This window comes from Urocitellus parryii, chromosome 10 (genome assembly GCF_045843805.1).
Source record: "Urocitellus parryii isolate mUroPar1 chromosome 10, mUroPar1.hap1, whole genome shotgun sequence".
Lineage (NCBI taxonomy): Eukaryota > Metazoa > Chordata > Mammalia > Rodentia > Sciuridae > Urocitellus > Urocitellus parryii.
The window spans coordinates 93,492,903-93,511,848 of NC_135540.1; the positions used below are offsets into that span (position 1 = coordinate 93,492,903).

The 18,946-nt window shown below is 37.1% G+C and overlaps 1 pseudogene; it reads right to left on the reverse strand.

The window, feature by feature from the left end:
- Positions 1-5,622: 5,622 nt before the first annotated feature.
- Positions 5,623-5,713, reverse strand: LOC113196084 (small nucleolar RNA U3; annotated as a pseudogene).
- Between the last annotated feature and the right edge of the window lie 13,233 nt (positions 5,714-18,946).

Below are 18,946 nucleotides of genomic sequence, written 5' to 3' on the forward strand. Positions count from 1 at the left end.
ATACTTGCATTTTGGAGGAGGTACTATTCTAGGTCTGCAGTTTGCCCAAATAATATACATTCATTTTTTTATTTATATATGAGATAGTTTGTGTATTTCATAAAATCATCTGATCTTGGAGAAGAAATGGAATATCAGAATTTCATGGAGACCGAGTCTCTCAATTTATAAATCAAGAAACTGAACACTGGAGAAACTATTTAAGTCATTATTTATTATCTGATAAACTGATGAATTTTCCCTCATCAAATTTAGACACAAAATTTGTCAAGAATTAAAAAATAATTTTTAAGTTGCAAATCTGTGTATAGTTTTTCTTTTAATCCTTCTTTTGTCACTTGTTTGTCTTCTTTTACAGCAAAAACAATGTGAAGTCCTCAAGGGCAGGGCGCTGCAAAGCACCTATTATAGCAGCTCTCCTCAAGTCCAAGTGCATCTGTATGAGGAGCTGACTTTGTAATCTCCACAAATAATTTACCTTATGTCATTTCCTAAATTAAAAGAAGTGGCTCCAAACTTTAAATAACATAAAATAAAAATAATCCTTCTTTCAGTTGTTTGTAGTGTTACTCTTTTATGCTTCTTTTATTCTGAAATATGACACCAATGTCACGCATAAGAACACAAGCCAGTTCAGAACCAACGTGACAAGGTGATGTCTTTCCCTCCCCACTCCTTATTTTGGCTATCATGAATATTTATTGAGTATAGTACAGCCAGGTACTATATACACACAGTATATTTATCCAAGGATGCTACTTTTAGTGGATAAAAATAGGCAGTAAACTCATACATAAGATAATTCTGGATTGTGATAAATATTATAAAAGAAATATGAATATATAAAATCATGGTCAAATGAGTAATCCTTTATGTTGGGCAGGCTAAATAACCTCCATGATGGAGTAGCAATTAAGATGGACCTAAATGACAAAAAAGCAAAACATACAAAATATCTAAGAAAGATTCAAAAGCAACAAGTATGAGGCTTTTAGATGGACATAAGGGAGGTAGATGTCTGTGGCAGAAAGAGGGCCATTGTGACTAAAGACTGGTGGCTAAATGAGAGATGATAGGGGAGAATATGGAAGAAGTAGCTGAGATCCAGTCAAACAGGACCACGTAAGTGATAATCAAGACGTTGGATTTTAATTGTAACTTCAGTGGAGGACCTGGAGTTTGCTAAGCAGAGGAGAGAGTGAACTGGTCTTATAGGTACCTTGCAAAGACTGTGTTAGCAATGATGAAGACAATGGGCTGGAGTAGGGATTGAGAGGCACGCTATGAGAAGTAGGGAGACCGGTTTAGGCTGTCCCTGTGTAACACAGAGTGTGGATGTCAGGTGGGTTCTTTCTCTCATAAACTTGAATAATAAAATCCATGGACACAAAGGTGAGAACAAAGTAACAGAATTTATTAGAGTAATAGAAAGAAAAAAAAAAGAAAGCAGAGCTCCTGAAGAGGGAGGGGTCCTGAGTGAGGGATACCCTCCCCTATGGTGATTGTCTCTACCATGCGGCCTGTGCAATGGTTTCATTAATGAGGTTCTAGGCATAAAGTTAGCTAGATGAGATCGAAACAAAACACACAGACTCAGTTACCTTATTTCTATTGCCAGGTCCGAGACGGCTCACCTCTCTGGTTCCCACCTCTAACCGCCCAGCAGGGCAGCAAGGATTACTCAGGGCTAGCAGGAGAGAGAGAGTGAACATGCCTGGAGTAGCCTTTTATTGGGGAACAAGAGATTCAGGGGAGAATTCCATCCAATGAAGGTTGAGGGGGGGCTGCACTCCAAGGTCAGGGTCAGTGATTGGGCCCCCGGGATCAGTGGTCAGGCACACCCCCACACGGATGGGCTTTCTCATCAGGAAAGGGCCAGGAAAGCTTCGACACAGCCAAAGCTCAGACCCTTAACGGGAGCCACCCAATCACGTGTCAGAAATGGCTTTCCACAATTGTCTAGGGGTTTATATGGATCTACAGGTTGAAGAAGTCAGCCCCTGCCCAAACCTCATAAGGCACTCAGTGTTCCCGAAGTATTCATGAAGGCTTTAGTCCAATAAAGATAATGATCAAGTATTTTTCCCTCTTTGGGAAGGCTGTGGACGTCAGGTCACGGAGGTCCTGATTTTAAAATAGTCATTTTTTCAAGTTTCTCAGCAAAAATCTGCAGTTGCTGATTGTGCCTGTTGCCCAGGTAGTTACCCAGGGGCCCGTTTTCCTATCTTCCCAGGCTTATCTCTTCTTCCTGACTTCACTAGTAAGACATGAATGTATCTTCATCTTTTTCCTTAGGCTGGGAACATATCTTTGTGAGCTGACAGGGATCTTTAGAGAACGCAAATGAAAAGAGAAAGAAAGAATGTCATTACAAAATGGTATAAGAGGGATTTCAGGTTGTATATTTTCCTTGTCTTATAGTTAATTCAGAAGTCAGATATTTACGAATCTTTCATTCATTCCCCCTTCTCTCTTTGTTACTGACTCAGTAGGTTATTGTGTCCTCCATCAGAAGAATCCGATGAGGCACAACTGTGATGGGAACAGGACTGTTTAGAGGGACTAATTGCTAGAGCAGAAGAGACACAGCTCTGACCCAGAGAGTGTTAATCTGGATCCCTGAATGAAGAAGGAAGCCAGTATTTATTTCTGTGTAAAGATTACAAGGGTGGGCTAGAGTTTAGGAATTTTAGCTGATTCAGGGCACATTTTCTAAGGTGCTCTCTTTGCAGGTCCTGTGCAAGCACTTCAACCTTGCGAAAGAGGGGGTTAGTCTGGAGTCCAAGGTTACATCTTTTCCTACATGATCTTGCCTTGTGATAAGGATGAGTCACTGCAGCTGTTAAGAGAACACACAGATGGTGGTGTTTGTGGAACAGAAAACACAAATCATGCAAGTGACAAGTTAGAGGTTCTGGGAATTTGCTGTTTCTGTGACTCCTCAACACTTTTATCCTTCATATTGTTTGTCCTTGGGAAGTTGTGGTCAGGGTAATCTGGCTTCTATGATCCATCTGATTTCTGAGGCTGATGAAACAAAGGAGTGAGTGAGGGGGTAGGAAAAGGCACGGATGGTGCTCTTAACAGCCAACAATCTCCAAGTTAAGATCCCTGGAATTCATTTGCCCTTTCTTTGGGGTTGGAGACTGTTTCATTTCTCCTCAGAGGTTTGTTTTCCTCTCTTAATCTTAAGGAAAACTGCTTTTCATGGGAGTCTTTGACTTACATTCACCATCCAGCCTGGAAAAACCACAAATATGGTTAAATCCAACTTTTCTACTTTTTGCTGGGTGGGTGCTAGTTGCTGACTGACCACAGCTGGTGGAAAAACACACATAACACACCGACTTGTCATACTTTAAAATCATGATCACAAGCCTCAAATAAGTCCTTAATGTTCCCTTTTGTACTTGTACAGCCAGAACCCCCTGTGCTCCTAAATAAATCTCATTCACTCTTCCCCTTCCTTAACTCCAACACTTTCTTTTTCATTTCCTTATACTCATCTGACGACCACTCTCATTATTTCACCAAACAAGAACAAAAACAAAAAATGAAACAGAAATGAATGATATTATGGTTTCTCCTGGTACTTATTTTAAGAATGCAATACTCTACTTGCTTCCCAGAGGGCAGCATAGGTAAGTGTACTATGGAGTTGAACAGCCTGAGTATAAGTCCTGGTTTTGCCACTTCCTAGATGTGTGACTTGAGCAAATTACTTGACGTCACCATGTCTCGTGTTCCTTGATGCCATATGAGAACAGGAATAATGTCTACTTCCAGGTGCTGTTGTGGAGTATTTAAGGAGTTAAACATAATGCACTTGGAATACATAGCAAATGGCGCAAGATAGGTATTAGTTATTGTTGTCATCTATTTTCTCTTTTGTTTCAATGAATCATCTGTACAGCAATCTAAGGCTAAACTCTCCAGATATTGTAAGACCTTATTTGTACTTACCCTCTGTTTTTGTTTGGTTATGAGGTATCTCCCCAAAGCTCCTGTGCTAATATAGGAATGCTTGGAGGTGAAGGGATTAGATTTTTAGACTGTAACCTAATCAGTCCATCCTAGTTTGGGTAGACTGACGAGGTGGTAACTGTAGCCAGGTGGGACATGGCTAGAGGAGGTGGGTCACAGGGGAGTATGCTCTAAAAGGGTACATCCTTCCAGCTGCCCTCCTTGTTCCTTCTCTCTCTGCTTCCTGACCTAGTCAAGAGCTCAGAAACTTTCCCCATTCCACTGCGCCCTTCAGTTATAATACTTGACCTCTTCTTGGGCCTAGAGAAATGGACTTGGGCCATCATGTATTGAACCTCTAAAAATGGGGTCCCCAAATAAAATCTTCCTTCTGTAAATTGTTCTGGTCAGTTTTTTTTTTTTTTTTTTTTTTTTGGTCACAGCAACGCAAAGCTTACTAAAACACTTTTGAAGGAATTTGTTTCTAGGACTGTCATCTATCCCTTTTATCTCATCACTTTTACTACTCTATACTGGATCATTTTCATTAACATAGTAATCTTCCACAGTATCTCCCAGGTAAGAACAAATATCTCCTTTCTGCCATATTTCTTTGCAGAACTAGTTCATAGTGTTGGTCTCCACTTCTTTTCTTGTTCTTCTCTTTCCAAACTCTTTTCTAACAGCATATTGACCCAGACACTTCTCCAAAGCCACATCTCTCAAGGTGGCTAATAAATTTTATGTTGCCAAAGGAAAGATAAATTCTCAATCTTCCTCTTACTTAACCTCTTTATTTGATGTGATATTTAGCACTGTTACTCATTTCCTATTGAAACATTTTCTTCATTTGGATTTAGGAAAAAAGAACACCTGTTGAAAAGCTTTCTTTGTCATTAGCAACTCTTTCTCAGTCTCTGGCTGGATCTTCTTCATCTTCCCAAACTCTAAGTGCTGGAGTGCCCTAAGTCCAGGCTCACATATCTCCTCCTCTCTACTCACACCCACACCCTATATAATCTTATGCAGTCCAGTGCTGCACAAACAACTTCCAAACCCAGCTCTGTACTAACAAATTCCAAGTAGTATTATTTTAGCTTTAGAAATCAAAGATTTGACCTCTCCCTAGACTTCTAGTTACACATATTTAAAGTTTCCTTTTAAAAATATAATAGAGAATTTTTTTTAGTATGTCAAAAAGATTTTTTTTTTACTTTCATCAGTCTTTCCCATTTAAAAAAGAGTGAAAGTATAATCCTCGTGGATAACAGATATTTGAAACATACATCATTATTTTCATTATTTGATTTTGTATAAGATAGAGTTAATTTATAACTGAACTAGCCTTATCCCTGGGAGTGCTTGATGATTACTTTAAAACATTTTTTGTTAATACATAATAATCATACATATTAATTCAGTATGATATTTCCACACACGTATGAATGTGCCTTGATCCAATCCAACCTGCTTTTTTTCCACCTTGCCCCAGTACTCACATATCCTTCTTAATCTCTAGTAATCACTCTTCTATTTATGGTCATCATTTTTAGCTCTTCATTTGAGAGAAAACACGTAATATTTGCCTTTTTATATCCGGCTTTTTTAACCTAATATAATGTTCTCCAGTTCCATCCATTTTTCTAAAAACAAAAGGATCCCATTGTTTTCCCATTGATGAATAATACTCCATTGTGTACTGAATTTTCTAGTAACTAACTATAGAAATGATCCCTGAAAGTATAGTCTTTGCATTTTCTTTAGTGTATACTCAGCTTTGACTCATGGCCAAAATAAGGCCTATATGATTTATGTGAGGTTTCAGTCTGAAACCTTTCTATTAACCTTTGGGTCAGTTTGTTTACTAATCTAAGATCTTGCTGCAAACTTTTGCCTTTGGCTCTCCTAAAGTTGATATTTATCACACCAGTATTTGTGGTTTAACCTAGAGTCATGTGCATGCATGTGAATAAACCATGAAAAGCTTGCTCTCTTTCTTCTGGCAGCCCAGTGCTTGCTGGCGTGGTCTCTTGCTGCACAGTATCCTTTACTTTTAAATGAAAGTTTTATGTGAATTTTCCCTGTGGAATCTTAGGAGTGAAATCTTTACACATCTTAATATTTGGCACAGCTATGGTGTGCCGAAGGTGGCTTGCATCAGTGTACAAGAGTTAAATATTAAAACTTCAGGAATTATATGAACTAGCTGTGAAACACAATCATAGTTGTTAGCAATAAATACTCAAAACTCATCACATCTTTATTATTATTACATTCTATCAGTAGTTACCATCTTAAGGTTATTTATATCCATAGTATCTGTATGATGAAGACATTCTATACTGGAGCACTGTTGCTCATGACTTGGAAAATCCACCTTTAGTGATGTGCATGGGGGGAGCTTGAGATTAGATGTGGTATATTTATACTATAGAAATTGATAAATGTTCCACATTAGCTCTCACCCACTGGCTCCGAGAACTAATATTTGTAAATATTTACTAGCACACCAATGAATGTAACCAGTTCTCATTTATGCTTTGAGAAGAGACCTTTACTAGATGGTGCAACTAGAGAACATCACTTTTGGCTATTGTGCCAGATATGCTGTTAAGTGCTCTAGTGTCAATTTGTTACTGATTTTAATTTTTAATAATTCTAACTCAAGAGGAAATTTGGAAGATTCTATTTTTTTAAAACACCTCAAGGACATTTCAGATTTGCTGCTTATAGTGATTAAAGTATTGCCAAAAATCATGTTATGATAATATGTTGTTCTGCGTAACTATTATGCTTAATTAGGAAAACATAATGATTATGACATATTTTGTTATACTATTGCTTTACAAATAATCTTCATCTAAAATTTGTCACAGTAGGCACTCATAGTTGAGTAAGCAAAACTTTATTTTTACTAAACAAAGGAATACATATTATACAAGAATTCTACTAAATAACATCTCAAGTTTTTATGCCCATATTATCTATCAAAGAAAATCAATGAAACAAAAATGGCTACTGAGGGCTGGGGATGTGGCTCAAGTGGTAGCGCGCTCGCCTGGCATGCTCTCCTGGCATGTGTGCAGCCTGGGGTTTGATCCTCAGCACCACATACAAACAAAGATGTGTCCGCCAAAAACTAAAAAATAAATATTAAAATTCTCTTTCTCTCTCTCTCTCTCTCTCTCTCTCTCTCTCTCTCTCTCTCTTTAAAAAAAATGGCTACCGAGTAATAAGAGATTGTCCTCACATCATTCTTCTTAGCCATTTGGGGAAGAGAAGGTATTACAGGGGATCAAACCAAGCCATAATCAGAGAAGGAAACTTGAGGGCCAGAGAGGTATTCTACATAAACCTGCCTTCCCTTTAGAAAAAATGTGGCATTGTCAGCTAAATTGTTGGTCCTTCTACTATCCCTAATGTACTCTAATGGCATTGTTCAGAGAATAGACACCTGAGTAATCACATATTTTGGGAGCACCTCTCTTTCCTACTTAGAATCCTGTTCTACCTCTTTGCCTCCCATCTCAACATTCTTGAAGAATATTTAAACTCTGAGTATGCCTAGAGAGCTTGACTCCCTCTTTCTACTCATTATAAAAACTTAGCTCAGGTCTGGGATTGTAGCTCAGTGGTAGAGCATTTGCCTAGCATGTGTGAGGCATGGGGTTTGATCCTCAGCACCACATAAAATTAAACAAATAAAATAAAGGCATTAAAAAAAAACTCAGCTCAGATGCCACCTTTACAAGGAATCCTTTCTTGACATTCCCAGGGAGGTGCTACAGCTTGTCTAGAGGATATACCTGTCCCAGCTTCACACTGATGTAAAAATGAACTGTTTATGCATCTGTGTCTCCTCTTATACCCTGAACTTATCAAGCATCTTTGTGTTCCTAGACTTGTGGTTGGTGTGATTAGGTAATTGTTGTATCCAACTGAATAAAACAGAAATGTACTGTCAAGATCTGGCTGCTACACATGTCAATTTTATCTCCTGTTATGCACTTGCCTAGAACCTGAATTCTAACTTAAGATGTCTGAAACATGTTATTCTGGATCTTTCCAAGTGATTGTGCTCCTCATCTTTGATGCCCTTTTCTAACTTTTTTTTCATGATAAACTTCTACTATGCTTTAAAAATCAATTCACATTTTTTTTTGGTGAGTTTTTTTAATCCACTGTGTTCACATGAATTTTGTGCCTATTGTCACCAAGCCACCATCTCATCATAGAAAGTTCTACATAGCTAACAAATACAATCTATTTTTAGCTAATATTAATTTGGCCCTGACTGTTCAAGAATATATATTTTACTGACAATTCTCCTTTTTTTTCTCTACTTAGATCCTTATAGAAGATAAGCTTTCATTTCAACTCAACAAGTACAATTTTTTAAAATTACATAAGAAGTTTATGAACACATTATTCTTAAAAAATAATGAACCCATTATAAATCAAGCTAGTTTCTTTAATTTTCATTTCCAGTTCTTGTCTATACGCTTGTCCTCTAGAGTAAACCTTGATCTGTGAATCCTTTCAGGTCTTTTTATATATTTATTTTTATAAAGAAATATATAAATTCAATACATATATTTGCATGCAGTGCATTTAAGAAGCTCACTATTATTTACTGTTTTTTAAGTGTTAATGGTATAATGTTGGATGATCATTCTACATCTCCTATTTCAACTCAATTTTTCTTAAAATCTTTCTATATTTAGATAGGTCTATAACTGACATTCTGGTTAAGAGCAGGAAGGACATGTTAAGCAGATAGAAATTTGAAAATATTCTTAGGAAATTGCTGCAAGGGCTAAAGGTGTAGGCTTCAAGCTAAGCTCAAGGATAATTCATAAAGAGAACTGATGCCTAGGAGAATCTACTGAACTAACATTATTGAGCTCAACAGCTAAGATCCAGCACCAGTGATATTAACTTTACACCTTCCTGACATCTGTAGGCTGGACTGATTTCTCTGTACTCTAAATTGTTTCTCAGTTCCAGAGTTTGGAGAACACAGGGCAGATGCTGCTGTAAAAAATATAACATCTCAATGGCATTTTTCCAGTAAATCTAAGAGCACCACTGCTGCCTTGAAAAGCTCTTGACTTGCTTCTTTATTTCAAGTTTCATCTAAACAGTAGAATTTAATCTGTATCCAGAATCCTAACCCTACCAGACTCTGTGAGATCTAGATCTTAGCTTTCCAATCTCTGCTGCATAGAAAGTGACCTCAGCATGGAGGATTAGTATATTAATCCACAATATCTGCTATTTGAAAAACCAGCCTCTACCTCAGAGCAAAGCCTGTCCAAGGAAGGGGACGTGACCTTTGTCTTTGGAAAGACCCACAGTGCACTCCTAGGCACATACCCACCCTGCTGAGTTGTTTATCTACAAAAAACTGGAAAGATCTTCTGCACCAGGTGTCCCTGACTCAGTCAGGCTAGGTGAGGACCCATGGCAACCCCCTAGAAGCACCAATCAGCATGAGATAGGGAAATACCTGGGATGCCAGATGACCCTCCCAGTAGTTTATGGTGGTTGATAACATGTTGGGAAACCATGTAGTTCAGCATGTACTCCCCTCATGGTTTAAACCAATCAGTTCAAACATATCCCCCTCTTGTAGTAACCAATCACTCCTACCCAACTTGTTCCCACCAGTGACTGTACTAATCATGTTTTAGAGTTGTCTTATGATTTTCCCACTGTGTGTGATGATTTGCTAAGAGATGCTATGATGTATGTGAAGTCCCTGCCTTCCCCAAATAGTGTATAAAACTGCTGAAAACCCTGGGCTCGGGGCCTGTCAGTGTCACCAGTTGTTGTGTGCACATGGAGGACTGAGCTAGCTCGTAATAAACACCTCTTTGCTGCTTACATCAATCTTGGTCTCTAGTGGTCTTTTGAGGGTCCCAAATTCGAGCATAACACTATAACCTCATTTTATAACACTTGTATAACATTACATAGATGATATAGTTTATGTAACCATTCCTGTGTCAGTTAATAATGTTTCTCCTTTTTTTGCTATTATAAATTTTGTAATAAAAAATCATCATATGTTTCTGTTTGAGTACATGTGCTAGAATTGATACTTAGAATCAAAACCACATAGTTATAGGGTAGTTTTAAAATTCAACAGATGCTGCCAAGTTACCCTCTAAAATTGTTACCTCAATTTTAAGAACTACTGTCAATGTGTGAGAGTCCATTTTTCCACATTCTTACCAAATCTTGAAATAGTAAATATTTTTATTTTTAATTTTAGTAGTGAGATCATTAGTTTATTTTATATTTATATAATTACTGATTATAAAGAGATTAAGCACTTTTCATGTTACTTGGTCATCTGTATTTCTTCTATGGATACCCTAATAAAACCCCTATATTTACTTAGTAAATATAAAATATTCACTAAAAGTGAATAAAATATTTTAGGAAGTATACATATACTTTTAATATCTTAAATACACTGAGGATCTTCCAGGGTGCTTTGATGAACAATGAAAAACAGAAAAATATGATACATTTCTTGCCCTCAAGTTCAAACAAATTGTTCTTGGGGTAATATCCACAGGATAAATTTAAATTAAAATCAACAACACAGCAGATGATTAAACTCAAAGTGAATACTGATGAGAGTAAATGATTAGAGATAGAGGGAGTTCAAAGAGGAGAAAATTCTGGGTTTGATGGCAGAAGTGGCAACCAGGTTGGACCATGACACATGAATAAACATTGGATGGGTAAAAATGGCCACCTTGAAAGCCTTAGAGAGCACAAATTAAAATTTGAAGGTAAGAAAGCACTTGCTATTCAAGATAAAGGACTGTGAGAAATGGTTCAAGTTCAGTCAAGCTTTAGGTAAAGTCATTGCCAAGGCAGCACAATGTCCTTGGCATTGAGCCAGGCACTTGATTTACATACTCTCAGTTCAAACAACAGCCTTACAAGTGTGGTCCTGTTATCTCACATTTTTGCCTATGAGAAAATGAAGATGTCAAACAGATGGTTACCAATAGACCTGGCATTGAAATGCAGGTCATGCCCTTTCTGTTACGCAGTATGGCTAGGGAACAACGTAGATAAAGAGAAATGACATTCTAAAGACATAGAATAGAAACTAAGCAAGTTATATTTTATTTGGAAAGCAGGTGAGGATTTTAAAATTTTTTTTAAGTAGAGAAATGTCATGAACATGTATTTTAAGAAGATGAATCACACTAGTTACTATAATCATTCAGGTTTTCTGCTCAAAGCCTTCTCCTCAAAAAAGCCTTTCCTGACCACCCTATAGAAAGCCACCTCACCATACCCAACCACTTTCTGCCCAATCACCCTACTTTATTTTCTTCATAGCATGTGCAAGTACCTCACATTTGACAGTTCGTTCACTATTTTGTTAGTTCTTGTCTGTCTTTCCCGTTAGCATGCAAAGTTCACTTTTATATCATTCTTGTTTATGGACTTTGAACAAGTAAATATATATGAATTAATTTTCGGTTCTACAGAGAACATGTATGTAGTAGTGGTTCTGCAACATTCAAGATAATATATTCATGAAAGCATTGTAGAAAATATGAGATGTTAAATACCAGGAAGTCATAACCATGCCAGATTTAAAGATAGGTAGTTAGTGTCATAAGGTAAATTGGGTCTAACATAGGTAAGATAAAGAAAATGGAGACCATTAACAAGAATAGAGTCCAGAAAACCACAACACCTGGGGAAATTGAAATCTTCATGTCCCCAAGGCCCCAACGCATCCTAAAGAACTGTTAATGAAGTAGCTCTCAGCATACAGGGAGGTGCTAATCAAACCACCCCAGGTCCTTCCTACCCAGATTACTCCTCCCTGCCCCATTGGTCCACCTACCTCCCAGCTTTGGCCTTCCCACCTTCATTCTATCACTGCAGGATGGAGGGAAACAAAGTACTGGAATGTGGGAGGACTAAAAGAAGACTTTAGCTTTAAAAAAGGGAAGACCTCCCTTTTCCACGGATTCCGCCTTTTGGGTCCCCTTCTTCCTCCGGGAGGAAGTCTTTTCTGCTATCTTTTAATAAAGCTTTCCACTTTCCACTCTGTACTTGCCTCGGCATGCTTCTCTGGTGTTGTACTTCAGCATTTGGGGAAACAAGAACTTGTCACCAGTAAATAGCAGTAACAAAAGCATTGTAGAAAATATGAGATTTTATATAGGAAGTATAGGAAACATAGGAAGGCATAACCGCAACTTTATTACACCTATTGTTGTAAACACACCACTAAGAACAATGTGTAGCTCCAGGAAGTACATGACAAATATTTATTAAATGAGCAAATGAACGGAGTGTGTAGTTAGAGGTATGAGAAAAATCATCTAAAGCATCTAGATATGTGTATTAAAATTCAGTCTGATATTTTATATCTAAATGCCTTATAAGTTTTGTTTTCATAAGAATTTGGCATGTCTCTCAAAAAAATTTAATCTATATTCACTTAGTAAAACAATTCTTGACTAACTAGTTCTACTTCCTATAAAAAAATTACCAAGATAAAACTGTCTTGCTCCCCAAACTACTTACATCTGCAATTTCATTCCTACAAAAAGTATGGAGTCCCAGTGAACTGATTTGAAAAACCAGCCTCTATCTCAGAGCAAAGCCTGAACAAGGAAGGGACATCACCTTTGTCCTTGGAAAGACCCACAGAGCACTCCTAGGCACATTCCCACCCTGCTAAGTTGTTTATCTACAAATAACAGGAGAGATCTGCTGTGCCAGGTGTCCCTGACTCAGTCAGGCTAGGTGGGGATCCATAGCAGCCCCCTAGTAGCCACCAATCAGCATGAGACAGGGAAATACCTGGGATGCCAGATGACCCTCCCAGTAGTTTATGGTGGTTGATAGCGTGTTGAGAAACCATGTAGTTCAGCATGTACATCCCTCTTGGCTTAAACCAATCAGTTCAAATGAATACCCCTTTTGTACTGACCAATCACCCTTACCCAACTTGTTCCTGCCAGTGAATGTGCTAATCATGTTTTAGAGTTGTTATTTGATTTTCCCGAGGTATGTGATGATTTGCTAAGAGATGCTATGATGTAGGTGCCTTCTCCAAAGAAAGTATAAAACTGCTGCAAACCTTGGGCTCAGGGCCTCTCAGTGTCACCAGTTGCTGTGTGCGTGCGCGGAGGACCAAGCTAGCTCGTAATAAACACCTCTTTGCTGTTTACATGGATCTTGGTCTCTGGTGGTCTTTGGGGGTCCTGAATTCGACCATAACAGATTTTTTCTCTTTTACTTTCTTTCTTTTCTTTTTTTTTCCGTGTGTGTGTGTGTGTGTGTGTGTGTGTGTGTTTGTGTATGTTAGGGGGGTTATTGGAGATAGAGCTCAGGGGCAATTACCACTGAACTACATTCTCAGCCTTTTATATGTATATATATATATATTTATTTTGAGACATGGTCTTGCTTAATTACCTAGGCTGACATCAAATTTGTGATCCTCCTGCCTTTGCCTCCTGAGTTGCTGGGATTATAGGCATGCTTTGCTGTACCCAATGAGAATTTTTAAATAAATCATGTTTCAAGTGAGTAATGCTCTAGTAGAATTATTAGATCCCAAAGAGGACAACTTATGTTTAAGACATTTGTCAGAGACTGCTCTGATGGGTAGAACTAGTTTCACTGGGGAGGAGCTCTATGCCAGGAAAGGATGGCTAGCACCTGAGTCAGAACACTGATTCATCAATCTGTGGTAGAATTTCTTGGGTGGGTATCTCAGATGACCAATCTAAGTAACAGCCATTGTATTTTTTCCTAGTTATCCAACTCAAAGAGAATTTTCATTTCTTCCTTTAAGATCACACATCCACAGCTGTCATCACACTTGTTAAACAAGTTTCCTTTTAATTACTTTCAGCCATTGTACCCAGCCCTTAAAATCTCAACTACCTTGTGGTTAGCACATTTCCCTGAGAACCACTGATCAGGATAAAGGGGTGCAGAAGTTTCCTTTTTCTTTATTAGCATCAACAGCCATTATATCAGCACATTATGTATAGGTAAGTGGAGATTTGCTTGCCTAAAATTCTGACATAAATAGAATTAACACTATCTGTCCTTATGACACCCACTTAAGGGTTGCAAACAAAACAATAGCATTTAGGTGGGAAATGTGTGGGTTTTCCTCAGTATTTTGAAGTTTCTGCATAGAGACAATCTTGTCCCAAACATGTGTTGTGTCTGCAATCTATGGTTTTAAGTAATTATCATGGGAATGTTTCAGAAAGATGGCATGCTGCTCACCATCCTGTGGGTGGAAAAATAACATGAATGGTGACTGCTGTCAACTGAAGAGGAGGTAGCAGAGGGAACATTTATTTTCTCATTAATCAAATGCGGTACTGATCATCCCTTTCTTGTACTTTTTTAACATCTCATCTTCTCTACAGAACTTTCATGAATATTATCTTGAATTTTGCAGTACCACTGCTTCATAGATTTCTCTACAGAATCATATATAGATCCATTTGTCTTGTTACATGTTCAAGAACAAGAACAGCATCATTACATATAGACAAATCAAGTTTAAAAAAAATTATTGGTGCATTATAATTATACATAATATTTGGTATGCCATCTATTTTAAATTATCTAACTAGATAATTATCATATTAAGTGGATGATGATGATTATAGGGATATGCTCTGTGCTTATATGGATTTCTCATTAAGACATACAAAATATATAGAAATTAACTTGAAATATTTCATATTAATATAACTGTGAAATATATATGTATACCTTATATAAATATTTCTCTAAAATACATGTTATTAAATGTATATATTTTCTTCATAATCCTTACATTTTCTTATTGGTTATATCTCCAATCTATCAGAACAGTGATTGCACACATATAAAAGAGAAAAGGCAAGCATAATTGTTTTGTTTTGACCATGAGACAGACAACACCTTCATGCTGAGCAGAAAAGATATTTTATTCACATGACTCCTTCTCCTTCTCCTTCATCATTTGACACTTGTGTAAAGTCCTAATCTGAAAGATTTCAAAAAATTAAGCCATTGTTTTTCGGAAACCTGGATTACCTAAGAAAGGTCTAAGCCCCAATTCAGTGATTTGTTTTCTCAGAGTGAGGCATTAATACTGTTACACAGACCTTGGGGGGATTTGGAAACAGAGTTGATTCTGCATGTGTGTTAGGAGAACTTAGTGAACTTTGTGATTGCCTGAGGGTACTTGAATGGTTAAAAGGAAGAGCGGGAACACCATAAGTGGGGATAAAAACTTCAAAACCAAATTTTACAAATTTTATTTTATTTTTCTTAAGAGTTAGTCCTATGCGATAGAATAGGAAAAAGCTGTATTTTTGTTCCTTACTGAAATAAGGAATTTTATGGCAAGGAATTTTATGCTAAGATATAATTTATATTCTGTATCCTTTTCCAGTATTTTCTTATGTGTTTCTCAGAAGACTTTATGTATGGACTATCAGACTTTGGCTAATAGCTGGGTGATTTTTCTGCTTGAGGAGTCTCTGTCATTTTTAATCAGCTATTTACTCCATGTTATGGTTTGCAAGATCTTATGAGTTGAAAGTACCTAAACCCAGAAAAATAGCTGAGCTGTCATAAGAAATAATCAAAATGAAAAATGAGGACAGGGAATAGAAATATAAAACCCTATAGCAATTTTAATGAAATAAAATAGAAAATTTAGAAATAATTTTGTAGTTTTCAAACCATACCATCTGAAATGAACTCTAAAATGTCTTATTTGATCCAATTGTTAAAGATCTAGTTTTTTTTCTGCTTTATGAAGAATACAAATTCTGACAAACAAAATATAAAGATAAAACTCCAGTTTTCCCAAATGTATACAAAGATCTGTTCTGAGTGAATGCTTTAAAATAAAACTAGTCAAAACAAGAAATTGCAAATGATTAGGAGATCATTAGATAAAATAGTAGTTAATAAAAATTCATGGTAGGCAAAAGGAGAAGAGAAGATAAAATAACAATAAAAAAGAAAAAATAAAAAAGAAAGAAAGAAAAGGAAAGGAAAAAAAGAGAAAGGGTGTGGAGCAAAGATTAAAGAAGCATTCAAGGAGGCAGTGGTTTTGGTGGAGCCGAATGCTTGTAATACAGGTTAAGTGCTGACCCACTGAAAGATCAATATTTTTAATTTGACATTTAAGAAACAAAAACCTTATGAATTAAAGGCTTGTAACTTTAAGGAACATCAACAAATGAGAATGTAAAATTGAGGAAGTAGATAATAATTGTTGAATCAGTGAATGAATGAAGACAAAGGGGATTGAGAACAACATCTTAGAGGGTAAATAGACCAGAGGGGTCCAGAGGATATAAATCTTTCAGTGTTAGTCAAAAGTATTTTGTCTGTATCCTGTGAAAATGACTAACATGAGGACTTGCAGTGCTTAGGAAGATGGACTTGTACCTGATGATAGATGAGAGGAAGGGGAACATGATATGGGAGAAGAAATGAAAAGGAGCTGTTATAATCCATGAGAGTGGAGTAATGGGATACTGGGTGATGATAGTCAGAAGGGAAAGAAAATGAGGAATTTGGGAAAGTTTGCAGGAGAATATTTACCAGAATTTGATAATAAAAACTATGTTGATAAAAAAGACAGCAATATGTTGAAACCAGCAAAAGATTTTACCTCAAAAATAAAAAGGGAGAAAAATGTACTCTAGAAGAGACAGTTTATGGAGAAAAAGTTGCACATTTTCTACATATGGAGTTTGAAGGATATTTTAATTTCTGGTACACAATTGGAAATATCCGACTGATGATTAACTGAGCAACCACAATTGTGAGTGTAAACTTAGGAGTCATCTAAAAACAAGGCAGAATTGAGCCTGTGTAATTGGATTAGTTGATCAGACTGTTTATTATATAAAATACTGCACAAAATTAAATCTCTCTTTCCAAGGCAGATATGTTTCCAATCTCACAATGAATAATTTATCTCAATTTTTTCCCCATAAATGCTCTGAATATAGGGCCCTATTAAAGTCAGCCATGGAAAACTTTAAGACAAAGGAGATGACAGAGTTGCGTGACCAAGTCTGAGTGGCAGCTCCCCAGCAGACTGGAGGTAGACATGTTAGACCAATGGAACAGATTGTGCAAGGACAAGGAAGCATGATGGAGTATGGTGTGATTTGACATGTTTGGAACACAGGTTATCTGTTCAAGAATGAGATGCAAAGCGGGCAGTGCAGTTGGTCTAAGACATAGGCACAGGTAGTCTATTTACATAAATGTGAGGAAAAAGGCAGATTGTGGGCTACAAAAGAAGAGTTCACAAATGTGTTGAAATTATGAATATTCTTTTCATATTCCTACTATTTTCTCCAGTGGAATAAAATGGTTATCAGCTAAGAGTAAAGATGGACCAGATGGTGCTGAAGGTTTTAGGAAAAGACAAATATGAAATAATTTTTCCAAGAGAATTATAAAGCATCAGTAGAAGGCCGATTTTTTTAAAAAAGAATCTTGCTCTTTTGAAGGCATCAACCCAATTTACCTTTACCTACAATCTAAAACATCATACACATTGCTTTTCTTTGATACCTCTAATGTGAAAACTATAACAGGATACCCTGGGAGATTAAAGGTTTTCAATACTTTTTTTTTAAGAGAGAGAGAGAGAAAGAGAGAAGAAATAGAGAGAATTTTTAATATTAATTGTTGAGAGCCATAGCCAAGTCAGAATCATGCATGGCATTTTTGCCAGACCGGAGTGGTTGTGAGGTGATGCCAGCAAGCCATTGAGATGATAATGGTTATGTTAAGCTGTGTATTCAATTGTATATTAGACCCCTGCTGTCTGTCTCGGTGTGGCTACTTTGGAGTTCTCTAGGGGATTCCTGGAGAGTTCGAGTTGGTTGGGGAAGTGCTGGAGGAGGGATTTCTGGTTGGTGTGTTGTGTTGTGGGAGTTCGGAAAATAAAGTTTGTTCCTGCTTGAGTGTCTCATGATTTCTGCCCAGCCAGATTGTGGCAATTTATTTTTCAGTTTTCAGTAGACACAACGTCTTTATTACTGCTTGAGCCACATCCCCAGCCCCAGGGTTTTCAACACTTTACCATGAACACAACACATAGTGAGAATCTGCAGCCCTGGGAATATAAAAGTGCAAATTTCCAGGCCCTTCCAGAAATTTGAATTCACCAGATCTGAAATAGGCTCCCACAATATGCATATTTATAAGCCCCTCCCCTGATTCTAATTAAGGTCACCCTCCAATCACACTTGAAGGAGATCTAATATAGAAGACAAAATCTCAACACCTTCGTATGATATCAAGTGTGATTCTTGAGGCTACCTCTATCAGTGATCCTCACAGAAACAGAACTAATAGGAGATGGAGATAGTGACAGAGACTAAAATATCTATACCTGTATAACCTATATAACTTGCGTGTGGGCTCTCTCTCTTTCTCTCTCTCTCTCTCTCTCTCTCTCTCTCCACACACACACACACACACACACACACACACACACAAGTTTAAGGAATTGGCTCATGCAGTTGTGAGGTTGGTAAGTCTGATGTCCATAGACCAGATGGCGGCTGGAAACTTAGGCAGGATTTCTATGTTATCATCTCAAAGAAGAATTCATTCTCCCAAGACATTTGTTTGGGTTCCTAAGGTCTTCAAATGATTGGATGAGCCTCATCTACATTATCAGAAGTAATCTCCTTTACTTAAAATCTACTGATTGTAAATGTTGATTGCAGCTAGATAAAACTTTACAATATCTATACTCATGTTTAACCAAACAGCTGGGTACCCCAGTCTAACCAATGTTGACATTTAAAATTAATCATCACACTGTCCAATTTCATCTTTGGCTAATTAGTTGCTCACAGTTTGCTGCAAAAAAAGAAAAAAAATCCAACCACCAGACATTCTTAGAGTGCTATGTATTGTTCCTTTG